Source organism: Mercenaria mercenaria, chromosome 13 (genome assembly GCF_021730395.1).
Source record: "Mercenaria mercenaria strain notata chromosome 13, MADL_Memer_1, whole genome shotgun sequence".
NCBI lineage: Eukaryota > Metazoa > Mollusca > Bivalvia > Venerida > Veneridae > Mercenaria > Mercenaria mercenaria.
The window spans coordinates 26,404,555-26,419,820 of record NC_069373.1 but is presented as its reverse complement, the minus strand read 5'-3'; the positions used below and the strand labels follow the sequence as shown (position 1 = coordinate 26,419,820).

At 37.3% G+C, this 15,266-nt stretch overlaps 1 protein-coding gene across 5 annotated transcripts in view; it reads right to left on the bottom strand.

Annotated features, from left to right (window-relative positions):
- LOC123529257 (RPII140-upstream gene protein-like) overlaps positions 1-15,266 on the bottom strand; it is a 157,860-nt gene that overhangs the window by 129,645 nt on the left and 12,949 nt on the right. For 3 of the 5 annotated variants that reach the window (XM_045309510.2, XM_045309509.2, XM_045309506.2), the window contains exon 2: positions 6,568-6,744. The exons of the other annotated variants lie outside the window; for them this stretch is intronic. The gene's annotated coding sequence lies outside the window, so the exon portion shown is untranslated. The remainder of the gene's footprint in view (positions 1-6,567; positions 6,745-15,266) is intronic. 5 annotated transcript variants of the gene reach the window in all.

Here is a 15,266-nt window from a genome sequence, read left to right as displayed (position 1 = left end):
GATCGGTGGAGTAGTCCATTCGTGCTATCCTGACTTTAACTCGCCAATGCTTATAACTGTATAGAATGCCGTACTCAGGCAAAATCAACTTTCGTTTTGTGGATTCGCCGATATGGGTATGATTTCCCCCCCCTATTTTTATTTTATTTGCAGACCGTGACTGAAAATTGGTTGACCGTCGGTCTACCCAACTTTTGATAGTGGACCTGCCGATATCTTGGTTGCGTCGGTCCAACGGTCCACCGCTAAGGTCGAGGCCTGATAATTATTATTATTAATCAAATAAAATTGTTGAAAATTTGCTCCCGCTTTTCAATAACAGATGTTGTTCATACAAGTTTTTTTCTACACTGATTCCTTTTGTACAGTAAACATTGTGTAACAGGCAAAGTTCATAGTTTTGCAGACAGACGTAGCCGTTTTTGCCAATTAGAGATTTTCGGGGCCACAATTAATCTTGTCGCAAATGGCCCAAGTGCAACCGACAGCGTGACCCCTGAACAAGTGGTACAAACATAATTATAGGCTGCTCTTCTACGAATTGTTAATCGAGTCTACCGACAAATAGGCTTTTTGCCATGTTGTTTCATGTCGACAGAACCAGGAATGTTCGTTACTATGCGCGATGAGGTCAGGTACAACTAAATTATCCCTATGATCAATAAAAATATGATCAGAATCTTGAATTTCGGCCAATAAAACAAGAGCTGTCGGAGGACAGCAACGCTCGACTATTCAACAGCCTTGTCAATTGAATGAATACAAATGTTGAAAAAGGGGCATAATTTTGTAAAATGCAAAGTAGAGGTATTGAACCTCTGTACTGCATGTCATATCATGACAGTGAACAAGTGTGTGAAGTTTCAATCCTTTCCGATTTGTAGATACTGAGATACCAGCTTACATACAAAAACTTAACAAAAAACTGCTAAGTCAAAGGGGCATAATTTTGTAACAAGAGATCACAGAGTGATCTTGGCGCCCACCAATGTGCCATTTTTAAGTGTTCCAAATTTCAAGACTTATTGACTAGCTCAAGGTCAAATTTCATTTCCGTACACAACACTGTGCATGTGGTCCGAATTCGAAAGCTGTAGCTTGAGAAATGTGAAAGTAGGTCACTAGATCAATTTCAAGGACAAAGTTATTTGTACACAAAACTATGCATGTGAATCAAGTTTGAAGGCTGTAGCTTGAGAAATTTGAAAGTAGGTCACTAGGTCAATCTTAAGGTCAAAGTTTAATTTAGTATACAAAACTATGCAAGTGGTCCAAATTTGAAGGCTGTAGCTTGAGAAATGTGTAAGTAGGTCACTAGGTCAAAATCAAGGTCAAATTTCACTTCAGAGCACAAATCTATGCATGTGGTCCAAAATTGAAGCCTGTACCTTCAAAAATGTGAAAGTAGGTCACTAGGTCAATATCAAGGTCAAAGTTTGTTTCGGTACACAATCCTATGCATGTGGTCTAAATTTGAAGCCTGTAGCTACAGAAATGTGAAAGTAGGTCACTAGGTCAATCTTTAAGTCAAAATTCATTTCAGTACACAAAACTATGCATGTTGTCCAAATTTGAAGGCTGTAGCTTGAGAAATGTGAAAGTAGGTCACTAGGCCAAAATCAAGGTCAATTTTTATTTCAGAATACAGAACTATGCATGTGGTCCAAATTTGAAGCTTGTACCTTCAAAAATGTGAAAGTAGGTCACTAGGTCAATGTAAAGGTCAAAGTTTGTTTCGGTACATAAAACCATGCATGTGGTCCAAATTTAAAGGCTGTAGCTTGAGAAATGTGAAAGTAGGTCACTGGGTCAAAATGAAGGTTAAATTTCATTTCGGAACACAAAACTAAGCATGTGGTCCAAATTTGAAGCCTGTACCTTCAAAAATGTGAAAGTAGGTCACTAGGTCAAAACCAAGGTCAAAGTTTTTTCCGGTGCACAAAACTATGCATGTGGTCCAAATTTGAAGGCTGTAGCTACAGAAATGTGAAAGTAGGTCACTAGGTCAAAATCAAGGTCAACTCATGTCAAGGTTCATGTTGCCACTCAAATATATACAAATGGTCCAAGTTTGAATGTTGTAGTTATTGACAAGAAGATTTAAAAGCTTTTCCCTATGTAAGTCTATACGAACCATGTGACCCCCGGGGCGGGGCCATATTTGACCCTAGGGGGATAATTTGAACAAACTTGGTAGAGAACCACTAGATGATAATACATTAGAAATATCAAAGCCCTAGGCTTTGTGGTTTGGACAAGAAGATTTTTCAAAGTTTTTCCTTATATAAGTCTATGTAAACCATATGACCCCCTGGGCGGGGCCATATTTGACCCTTGGGGGTATAATTTGAACAATCTTAGTTGAAAACCACTAGATGATGTCACATACAAAATATCAAAGCCCTAGGCCCTGTGGTTTTGGACAAGAGGGTTTTCAAAGTTTTTCCCTATACAAGAGATCACAGAGTGATCTTGGCGCCCACCAAGTGCCATTTTTGAGTGTTCCAAATTTCAAGACTTACTGACTAGCTCAAGGTCAAATTTCATTTCCGTACACAACACTGTGCATGTGGTCCAAACTCGAAAGCTGTAGCTCGAGAAATGTGAAAGTAGGTCACTAGATCAATCTTAAGGTCAAAGTTTAATTCGGTACACAAAACTATGCAAGTGGTCCGAATTTGAAGGCTTAGCTTGAGAAATGTGTAAGTAGGTCACTAGGTCAAAATCAAGGGTCAAATTTCACTTCAGAACACAAATCTATGCATGTGGTCCAAATCTGAAGCCTGTACCTTCAAAAATGTGAAAGTAGGTCACTAGGTCAATGTCAGGGTCAAAGTTTGTTTCGGTACACAATCCTACGCAAGTGGTCTAAATTTGAGGCCTGTAGCTACAGAAATGTGAAAGGTGGTCACTAGGTCAATCTTAAGGTCAAAGTTCATTTCCGTACACAAAAATATGCATGTGGTCCAAATTTGAAGGCTGTAGCTTGAGAAATGTGAAAGTAGGTCACTAGGTCAAAATCAAGGTCAAGTTTTATTTCAGAATACAGAACTATGCATGTGGTCCAAATTTGAAGCTTGTACCTTCAAAAATGTGAAAGTAGGTCACTAGGTCAATGTAAAGGTCAAAGTTTGTTTCGGTACATAAAACCATGCATGTGGTCCAAATTTGAAGGCTGTAGCTTGAGAAATGAGAAAGTAGGTCACTGGGTCAAAATCAAGGTCAAATTTAATTTCGGAACACAAAACTATGCATGTGGTCCAAATTTGAAGACAGTACCTTCAAAAATGTGAAAGTAGGTCACTAGGTCAAAATCAATGTCAAATTTCATTTTGAAACACGGAACTATGCATATGGTCCAAATTTGATACCTGTACCTTCAAAAATGTGAAAGTAGGTCACTAGGTCAAAATCAAGGTCAAAGTTTTTTCAAGTGCACAAAACTATGCATGTGGTCCAAATTTGAAGGTTGTAGCTACAGAAATGTGAAAGTAGGTCACTAGGTCAAAATCAAGGTCAACTCATGTCAAGGTTCATCTTGCCACTCAAAAATATACATGTGGTCCAAATTTGAATGTTGTAGTTATTGACAAGAAGATTTTAAAAGCTTTTCCCTATATAAGTCTATTTGAACCATGTGACCCACGGGGCGGGGCCATATTTGACCCTAGAGGGATAATTTGAACAACTTGGTAGAGAACCACTAGATGATGCTACATTACAAGTATCAAAGCCCTAGGCTTTGTGGTTTGGACAAGAAGATTTTCAAAGTTTTTCCCTATATAAGTCTATGTAAACCATATGACCCCCAGGGTGGGGCCATATTTGACCCTAGGGGTATAATTTGAACGATCTTAGTTGAAGACCACTAGATGATGTCACATACAAAATATCAAAGCCCTAGGCCCTGTGGTTTGGACAAGAGGTTTTTCAAAGTTTTTCCCTATATAAGTCTATATAAACCATGTGACCCCCAGGGCGGGGCCATATTTGACCCCAGAGAAATAATTTGAATCATCTTGGTAGAGGACCACTAGATAATGCTTCATACCAAATATCAAAGCCCTAGGCTCTGTGGTTTTGGACAAGAAGGTTTTCAAAGTTTTTCCCTATATAAATCTATGTAAATTATAGAAATAAACAAAGGGCCATAACTCACTCATAAATTGTTGAACCAGTCTGATTTTCAGGGGGACACAACTAGGGTACCAATACATGATTCTGACAAAGTTTGGTCAAAATCCCCCTGGTAGTTTCTGAGGAGATGCGTTAACGAGAAATTGTTAACGGACGGACGGACGGACGGAATGACGGACGGACGGACCACGGACGCAGAGTGATTTTAATAGCCCACCATCTGATGATGGTGGGCTAAAAATGCCAAGTAGAGTTATGGGACCTTCACAGTGCATGTTAGATCATGACAGTGAACAAGTGTGTGAAGTTTCAATCCATTCCAATTAGTGGATACTGAGATATCAGATTACATACAAAAATTTAACCAAAAACTGCTAAGTCAAAAAAGGGGCATAATTTTGAAAAAAAAAGAGAGCAGAGTTATGGGACTTGCTTAGTGCATGTCAGATCATGATAGTGAACAAGTATGTGAAGTTTCAATCCATTCCCATTAGTAAGTACTGAGATACCAGCTTACATACAAAACCTTAACCAAAAACTTCTAAGTCGAAAAAGGGGCATAATTTTGTAAAAAAGCAAAATAGAGTTATGGAACCTGTGCAATGTAAGTCAGTTTGTCACAGTGAATAAGTGTGTGAAGTTTCAATCCATTCCCACAAGTGGTTACTGAGATACCAGCTTACATACAAAACCTTAACCAAAATCGGGACGCGGACGCGGACGCGGACGCCGACGCCGACGCGGACGCCGACGCATGGGCGAGTGCAATAGCTCACTATTCTATGAATAGTCGAGCTAAAAATTGCGGTGTGCGGTAAAAACTTACGGTCGGTCAGGTTACAGGAAACAGACATATTTTTTTTTTAGGTCTAAATGTAAAACATGTACAAACATAAGCTGTTGTGCAGGAAAAGAGATATATTAGTAGGGTTAAAAACAGGATAAAAGCAAGTATATATAGTAATTATGGTTGGAACATCAATGCAGCCAGTGCTGATTTGAATCGGAAGATTGTTTCAGCACTGACTACATGAGATGGCAAGATGTTCCACTCTACCACAATTCTGGGAAAGAATGAGTATTTGTAGTAGTCATCTGTAGTATAAGGTATTTGCAAAGCTGAGTGATGATAATGTCTAGATTGTCTTGTCATTGGAGCAAGATATTGTTTAGGATCGACATCAACATGATTGTGAACCATTTTATAAATAAAACCAACCTACTATTAGAGCTCCAGATAAGCTTTTGGTGGAATTGGGTATTTACATATCACTTTCTGTCTGAATTGGCTATTAGAAATCTGAATTGGGTAAAATAATATTATTACCAAGGCTTTTCGAAAGTAATTGGGTATTTGCTAAAACCAGTTGGGTATTTCACCAATCTCGCGCAAACAATTGAGCATTTTTTTTCTTGTGGCTAAATTGTACTAGATGAAACATGCATATATCATTAAACAGATTTGACTATTTTTCTACATGCCAGTAAGGAAGGTAAACATGTGTATTTTAATTTATAGCTCTAATTATGTGTTATTTTAACAAATGATATTTTTTCTCCAATCATTCAATGTTTTCTGGGGAACTTTCATTCCATCGTATTTTTGGTACTTTAAATGCAGTCGGAGATAAATTAATCCACAATATGATGAATATTCCGAATGATGTATTCATCGCAATATGGTCACTGCTCCACCTTAAGATGTCGGCCAGTATCGGTGGCACTTTATTATCACAAACAGATAAACTGTTTTTGCTGAAAAACAAAATATCCTTCTGTTTTGTTTTTGTGTTGCAACAATGTTTTTCTGCGAAGGCACAAGTTTTTTGTTCACAAAGCGTCCAAATAACACTGATCAGACTGAATGGTGATTTTTCCGATAAACAGATACCTGTTTTGCGGTATTGTATAACCAGTCTGTTGTTTAGTGTTAAAGTCTCGTACCTGTTCTATAATATGGAAAATGAGATAAGTAAGTGATTTTTAATGAATTGGGTATTAGGAATTCTAATTGCGTCTCAGTACGCACACTGTATGAATTCAATTGGGTTTTCTGCAACTTTAATTGTGTAAATATGCAGCTTATCTGGAGCTCTGCTACTAGATTTCCTTCTGGATTGGAGGGAATTCCAACTTAAATTTGTCAGGATATTTGTGACTGTGCCCAGGGTCTTGCTATAATTATTTACTACAAATATCGCAACTTGCCTCTGAATGTTTTCTTATTTATCTATATCCTTCTGATGATAAGGATCCCAAACACTGGAACAATACTCTAACGTTGGTCTAACAATGATGTTATAGGCAGCTGTTTTGGTACCACTCTTGACAGAATGTATATTACATTTTAAGAACTTGCTTTACAAGATGTTTTTTTTATATAAGGGGACCAAGATAAGTTAGATGTTTCTTCTACACCTAGGTAAATACCTTGACTGACAACAGACAGTGGCTGATCATGTAAGGTATAGACAGTATTCACTGGTTTTCTGGATCTAGAAACATGCATGATATGACAATCTTCCATTTCTGCTCCCAGAATGACAGACTGTTAAGGTCCCATTGCAGCTGAGCTGCCTGTGACTTTGTTCTGTAGATAACTGTCATCTGCAAAAAACGCACATCGGAAGATACAGAACCTGGTTGGTCATTTATGTAGAGCAGGAATAGCACACTGGATAACCGGCTATCTTGACGCCCGCTGGAAATGTAACTCAGCTGGGAAATGTAACGCAGCTGTAAATAGGTAGGTAAAGTTTTTCATTTATTTCTATTAAAACGAAGCCAATTCTTGCAAATCAACTTGACAGTTCTGTCAAGGAATGACCATTGCTTACATTTACAATTTCTGGGCCAAAAACGATCGTTATGTTTTGAGATATTCGCTAACAATTTCTTCACTTTGAAAAATCGAGCAAAAATCCAAAGTTTTACGCAAATTGTTTTGTTTATGAACAACCTGTGAAAAATTTTATCATCTGATTGAACAGATGTGTCCTTTCGGAAAACCTGTGTGAAGTTTACTGGTTCTACGTTATTCCTGAAAAAGTATATTAGCCGTTAAATAGGCATGGTCGAAAAAAAAAGACTGTCAAAAACGGCCGCTAGTGCTGTCGTTGAACTCAGATGTTAGCATTTATAGACTATCCATTAACTCCGATGATTTTGAATACTTTTGTAAGTAAAAAGTATTACTGGCAGTGATTTGACGGAAACGTAATTATTTTTAAAATTGGCACTTTCATTTCAAGAGGCTTTAGGACTATATTCCTTCACACCCGGGCTGAATTTAAACATAGTTCACGCGTTCTTGCCATTTTTCCAGCATGCGAAAGCCAACCATATATTTTTTTGCAGTTACACCGAAGCAATATAGTACATATTGCAATTTTGCCAGCTTTTGATGGTGGAGGAAAACCACTACAGGTGCCTCCGGGCTACTACAGAAAGTAATTTCACCTCGGGTTTTGCAAGTGCAAATGATTGCTTCTGGCCGTCAGTCCTTGATGGTGCTAGATGGTGTATAATATTATTTGCTCATACATAATTATTTAATTGCTCCTAATGTAAATCTGCTATTTTGTTTTATTCATAAATACCCTTTCAACAAATACCAGTTTATTCATGGTCTAAAACTGCAAGTTGTTGATGTATAGAGGCAAACGACTGAAAACGATTGTTTCAAATCTAAATAAGCAGTACTTTGCAAAATCTCACATGAATGTTAATTAGTTATTTCTTAGCATGTCAGCCACATGTAGCTTCAATCAACATATAACAAGGTAGATCGGAACTGTTCTTTGCTTATTTACGATCTTACGATAACGGATCCCAGAATTTATGTCACAAGAGTTATCCCCCTTTTGTGCAGTTTACGCATTTGCTCTTTCTGTCTTACACTGTTATTTTGTACAACGCTAGGTATTGTATATTGTTTCACATACATAATGTCTTTTTGTTTAAAAATAAAAGTTTTACGCATACACAGTATTATAAGCCATAAATAAGCTGCCATAAAACACAGACTTATAGTGTATTCGTGTATAGATCTTATCTACTAAGATTTGTGTATAAATGTGACTCAGAGGTACAATGATAGCCTACTGATTAGTATTGCCAATCCCGTACTTCAAAACATGATAGAGGTCATTTGGATATCTTAGATCCAAAAATCAGTTAGAGGACAAGTTCAGGTTCTGCACATGAGGAAATTGTTCACGTGTACTGGGTATTGTACCCAAATCCTCTTCCACTTATTATGTCTCTGCAGCTTACCTGCACCTGTCAGGATTTATTAATTTAGATTCTATGAATTCAGGTCAGGTGTATTATCATGATCAACATACGCGCTACAGGCGGCCATATTAAGTTTTGCTGTTTTCATTACCCTCTCACCCTTTCATTACACACATAGATCTACTCAGTTCAAAAGATACATTCATCAGATTTGATTTAGTGACTAAAACAATTTGCAAAAAAAAATGAAACATATTTACACCTCCTTTCTAATTTTTACTTTCAGAAATGGATGGAGAGAATAATTTCGAATTAGAAGCAAATGAGCCTCTGGATGGGTCTTTGCTTGATATCTCAATAGAGGAAGAAGTTGATAATGAAGTATTTGATTGTGGGATATGCAGTAAATCTTACAAAACAAAAGATAATCTGAAGTGGCACTTGAAAGTACACGACGATAAGTACAAGTTTTCATGTACTTGTTGTACACTGTTCTTTACAACTGAACATGAATAAATCGTCCATAAACAATTAAAGCATTCAACAAGTTTCTTGTGTATCACATGTGGAAAGACTTTCAGCAGGAAGGCTCATTTGACAGACCATGCAGCTTTGCATGAACCGGCGGCAAATCCAGACAAGGTTCAAGTTTGTCCTTTCGATGCCTGTAGAAAATATTTACCGTTTTATATCAAACAATGATTTACAATTATATATAAAACAAAAGGTCCGCAAAATGGGGCAATAGTGCGGAGTAAATATTGTAGAATTTTTACTAACACACATGAAAGTGAGTAGGGAGAGGGTCTATTGTGTGCGTGTGTTGTATGGCGTACCGTTTGGGTTGAAAGTTTCCAGATGCCACAGGTAGTAATAAAATTATACCTGCGGGTACATATTGAAAATGTACCCACGTGTATAAAGAATTGTTGCTTGGAGACCGGATTCGAAACTGCGACCAGAATTTTCAAGGAAGGATGACGACTCTTGCATGTCTAAGATAATTTGGCTGTAGTAAACATTTGCGTAACATATTTCAAAATCTCTCGATGAATGATAAAGTCATACGCCAGACAAAACAAAATGTTGCTTTATAAACCTATGGAAAAAATGGAATTAATACCATATAGTTGAAATTTTGTCTATGCATGTAGAAATTGCCAGTCTGACACAAAATACTTATATATAGGTCTGTGTTATTTTTTTTTGTTATACTGACATTGGAGGTGGCCATTAATGAATGGGCCTCAGCAATATTTGTATCATTGGTAACACATGTTTGAAGTTTAAAAATTAATACTTAAAAACAAAGAAGTATTATAGGTCTTTGTTAAAAATTAGTCCATGCATGTAGAATAAGATTCCGGACAAGACACTGCGGGCGGACGAACAGACAGACGAAAGGAACTAAGCAACTTTTAGACCCTAAACCAAACGGACAATGATAATGAAATCAACCAGAATTACTCGACAAGGCAATAAGGACCATACATAAGTATATTCAAACTGTTTACGGACTGCAAGTATACACATTTTACACAAATTAAAGACGAAAGAAGTCGCAAAAACACAGACAGAACAGATCCAAAATATACATAAAGAAGAGACTCTACGGGGCATATAACATGTCTACAAGACATTTTTTTTACTTTGATACAGCTGTATTCTCGATAGCCGACAGCTGACTTCAACGACTGCCTATTGCAAATACAGCGGCCGTTTTCGACAGTCTTTTTTTTTCGACCATGCCTATTTAACGGCTAATATACTTTTTCAGGAATAACGTAGAACCCGGAAACTTCACACAGGTGTTCCGAAAGGACACATCTGTTCAACCAGATGATAAAATTTTTCACAGGTTGTTCATAAACAAAACAATTTGCGTAAAACTTTGGATTTTTGCTCGATTTTTCAAAGTGAAGAAATTGTTAGCGAATATCACAAAACATAACGATCGTTTTTGGCCCAGAAATTGTAAATGTAAGCAATGGTCATTCCTTGACAGAACTGTCAAGTTGATTTGCAAGAATTGGCTTCGTTTTAATAGAAATAAATGAAAAACTTTACCTACCTATTTACAGCTGCGTTACATTTCCAGCTGAGTTACATTTCCAGCAGGCGTCAAGATAGCCGGTTATCCAGTGTGAATAGTAGAGGTCCCAAGATGGACCACTGAGGGACGCCTGATATAACAGGAGTCAAACAGATGCTGCCCCATCACTACCACCACCCTTTGTCATCTATGATTTTGAAAGCCTATGTAATTGGAGTTTGGAATGGAAACTTTCGTTTAATGCAAAGAAGTGCAAAGTTCTGCATATTTAAATAGTAATGAGCATTACAGATACACAATGCCTGATACTGATGGAAATTATGTGTATGTAGATCCAGTACAATCTGAGAAAGATTTAGGTGTAATTTTTGATGAGGGCTTGAACTTTGAACAACATATTATCAACATTACTAATAAAGCACAAAGAACCCATGGGATTATACATAGGTCATTTGAGTATTTGGACAGGGACATGTTTCTCACATTATACAAACCTCTAGTTAGACCAGTTTTAGAATATGGATCCAGTGTGACCATTTTTGAAAAAAGATATTAGAAAAACTGAAGACGTACAACGCAAAGCAACCAAGTTGGTTTATGATATTTCACATTTGTCGTATGAACAGAGGTTGAGGAATCTGGGTCTTGTAACATAAGAATATAGACGTGATCGAGCTGACGTTATACAGATATTTAAATCAGTTCATAAATTTGACGATATGAATTGGGACAGAATGTTCACTTTATCTGTGGATGGTCTTCGAGGACATCATTTAATATTCATGAAGAAAAAGTGCCGCCATAACATTAGGCTTAAGGTAACTTGACATGGACAACCAAGATGGCGTCACGAAGTTGAATTTGGTCACATTATTTACTCGTATAGACGATATGCTGCTACAGAGGTCTGAAGATGCATTTTAATCATTTAATACACACATATACAATTGTAAAAATGCATTTGATTTATAAAATTAAAAAATCAAATGTTCTAAAACTAACCATGAAAACTAGTCAATTTTTGTGCACATTTTGCGGAAAAGTTACATGTATGTATCCAAACTGAAAATAATTTATATCCTCCGATCTTTGAATATGTCCTTCATATCCTCCTATCGTTGAATATGTCCTTCAGGTGCTCCACCTATGAACAAATGAACTTATCCACTGAGTTTTATGCTATTTGCTCTGTAATTTTGTTGGTAAATTATAAATTTCTATATTTTACACCCTAAAAAAATGAAACCTGCCTGCAGTATGAGGGTCATTAAAAAAATTCAAAGTACATGTAAGTTTACTTTGTCCTTATTTCGGAGACTTTACATTCTCACATATTTAGAGTTTTGAGTGCTGTGTTCATTTTTTAGTAATTCTACATTGTATTTTAATTTCATAAAACCAGGGACTACCTTAGCCTGCAAAATCAGGGAGAAGTGACTTCTCCCTCCTGGGGAAATAGGGAGAAGTTTTGAAATTTTGGGAGAAGTTCAGCAAACGTGAGACAGGACATTGCTTCCATGCATTAATATAACAATAATAATGTTTATTCAGTTCCATTTGTAGTATTATCTTTTTATGAAATAAATAACTAGAATGTGTCTGTAGGACACAGGGTGTGCCCCCCATTGGTACATTTGTCACAAATAAGGGGAATCATTCAAATGTTTGCAGTCTTAATGGGGTATAGCCTCAAAAAAAAAATTATGAAATGGATTCATTATTCTATACCATATACTTTTTGAGCTATGAGCATCACAAACAAAAAAATCCACTATTTTGGCTATTTCAAGGGCCATAACTCTGTAATAAACGCCAAAATTCTCAAGAAGAATGCCAAGTGTGCAAGGTCTCATTATGGTAAAGACTCAAGCAAGGATTCATGAATTTACATTAAATACTTCTTGAGTGAGGCACATAATTAGGTGAAAATGTGCATTTTTTGACTACTTCAGGGGCCATAACTCTGGAAATAGGGGGCGAACACAGATGAAAAATAGGAGGTGCGCAAGTTCATATCATGATAAAGATTCATGCAAGGTTTCATCAATTTATATCAAATGCTTTTTGAGCTAGGCGTGTCACAAGGTGAAAATGTGCATTTTTGACTATTTCAGGGGCCATAACTCTAGAAAAAGGGGGCGGACCCAGATGAAAAATAGGAGGTGCGCAAGTTCATATCATGATTAAGACTCATGCAAGGTTTCATGAATCTCTATCAAATACTTTTTGAGCTAGGCGTGTCACAAGGTGAAAATGTGCATTTTTGACTATTTCAGGGGCCATAACTCTAGAAATAGGGGGCGGAGCCATACGAAAAATAGGAGGTGCGCAAGTTCATACCATGATAAAGACTCATGCAAGGTTTCATCAATTTATATCAAATACTTTTTGAGCTAGGCGTGTCAAAAGGTGAAAATGTGCATTTCTGACTATATCAGGGGCCATAACTCTAGAAACAGGGGGCAGACCCAGATGAAAAATTTGAGGTGCGCAAGTTCATATCATGATTAAGACTCACGCAAGGTTTCAAGAATATAAATTATATCAAATACTTTTCGAGCTAGGCGTGTCACAAGGTGAAAATGTGCATTTTTGACTATTTCAGGGGCCATAACTCTAAAATTAGGGGGCGGAGCCAGACGAAAAATAGAAGGTGCAATTTATATCAAATACTTTTTGAGCTGGGCGTGTCATGAACTTCGGACAGACACACACCCATATGATTTAGGTATTAGGTGGTCATTCCATTGTTTGAAAACAATAGAATGACCACTTAAGGAACAAAAGAATTAAGTGGTTACGGAATGAATACAAAGAATTTCTATTGTCTTAGGCCACACCTCCTACCACCTAAGGTACCAATCATGCGTGCGGACGGATGGACGCATGGGCAAGAGCAAATCTATATGCCCCCACCACTCATGGGGGGGGGGGGGGGGGGGGGGCACAAAAATGGTGCAATGTTTCAACAATACAGTACATATTTGCACTTTTGAGAAAAGCGCATGTCTCCCACAACTGCCCCTATGAAAAATGTTAGTTTCTGTAGATGTTTTAGACGAGTGGATCCAATTAGATGGTCTGGATGAGTGGATCTAATCAGTAATTCAAGGGCCATAAATCAAAAGTGCCTGGGCGGATTTGGCTAGTTATCGAACTTGGGTAAGGTCTTATGGCCAAACACATTTTGTTCAAGTTTGGTGAAGATCGGATGAGAAATGTTCGACTTAGAGAGCAGACAAGAGTAAACAGACGGATTTTTTTGGTAATTCAAGGGCCGTAACTCTAAAATGCCTGGACCGATTTGGCAGGTTATCGAACTTGGCCGAGGTCTCATGGTCAAACACATTTTGTTCAAGTTTGGTGAAGATCGGATGAGAAATGTTCGACTTAGTGCGGACAAGAGTAAAAAGGCCGATTTTTTGATAATTCAAGGGCCGTAACTCCAAAATGCCTAGACCGATTTGGCTAGTTATCAAACCTGGCCGAGGTCTCATGGTCAAACACATTTTGTTCAAGTCTGGTGAAGATCGAATGAGAAATGTTTGATTAAGAGTGCGGACATGAGTAAAAAGGCCAATTTTTCGATAATTCAAGGAGCGTAACTCCAAAATGCCTGGACCGATTTGGCTAGTTATCGAACTTGCCCAAGGTCTCATGGTCAAACACATTTTGTTTAAGTTTGGTGAAGATTGGATGAGAAATATTTCGAATTAGAGTGCGGACAAGAGTAAAAAGACCGATTTTTTGTAATTCAAGGGCCATAACTCCAAGACGCCTGGACCGATTTGGCTAGTTATCAAACCTGGCCAAGGTCTTATGGTCAAACATATTTTGTTCAAGTTTGGTGAAAATCGGATGAGAAATGTTCCACTTAGAGTGCGGACAAGCTTTGTGACAGACACACACACAGACTGGAGTAAATCAATATGTCTCCCACACCACTGTGTGGTGGGAGACATAATAAAATAGATTGCATGATAAAATGTGAAACACCAACCCCCATCCCTAGCACAACCATAAGCAGAACTTTATTACCCGTGTGTTGAATTCACAGCCAAGCATTTTATCAATTTTATTCAACGAGTTTAATAAATTCAATGTGGATAGTCACAAATGTAAGATGAATTCTTTTTATCACATGTTAGCCTTCCTTGTCGAAACACCAAAAATTCGATTTTCTTCTGCTATATAAACAAGTCAATTTGACCAACTTCGCCTATACTATAAATGACACTGATGTCAAAGCTTTATTTCACTAGTGTTGTATCGTTATTTAATGGCTGTATTACACTCCTGCAACGTCAAACATGTAATAAATAGAGAATATTAGGTTACTGTCATATAAATTTAAATTAATCAAGTGAGTCATGGAAAATATAAACAAGAGAGCCATGAAAGCCCTGTATCGCTCATCTGACCTATGGACCTAAAGATCATCAAGATTAACATTCTGACCAAGTTTCATTAAGATATGGTCATAAATGTGGCCTCTAAAGTGTAAACTAGCTTTTCCTTTGATTTGACCCAGTGACCCAGTTTTTGAAATGACATGACCCAGGTTCGAACTTGACCTAAAGATCATCAAGATTAACATTCTGGCCAAGTTTCATGAAGATACAGTCATAAATGTGGCCTCTTAGAGTGTTAACAAGCTTTTCCTTTGATTTGACCCAGTGACCTAGTTTTCACCCCACCTGACCCAGATTTGAACCTGACCTATAGATCATCAAGATTAATATTCTGACCAAGTTTCATTAAGATACGGTCATAAATGTGGCCTCTACAGTGTAAATTAGCGTTTCCTTTTATTTGACCTGGTGACCTAGTTTTTTACCCT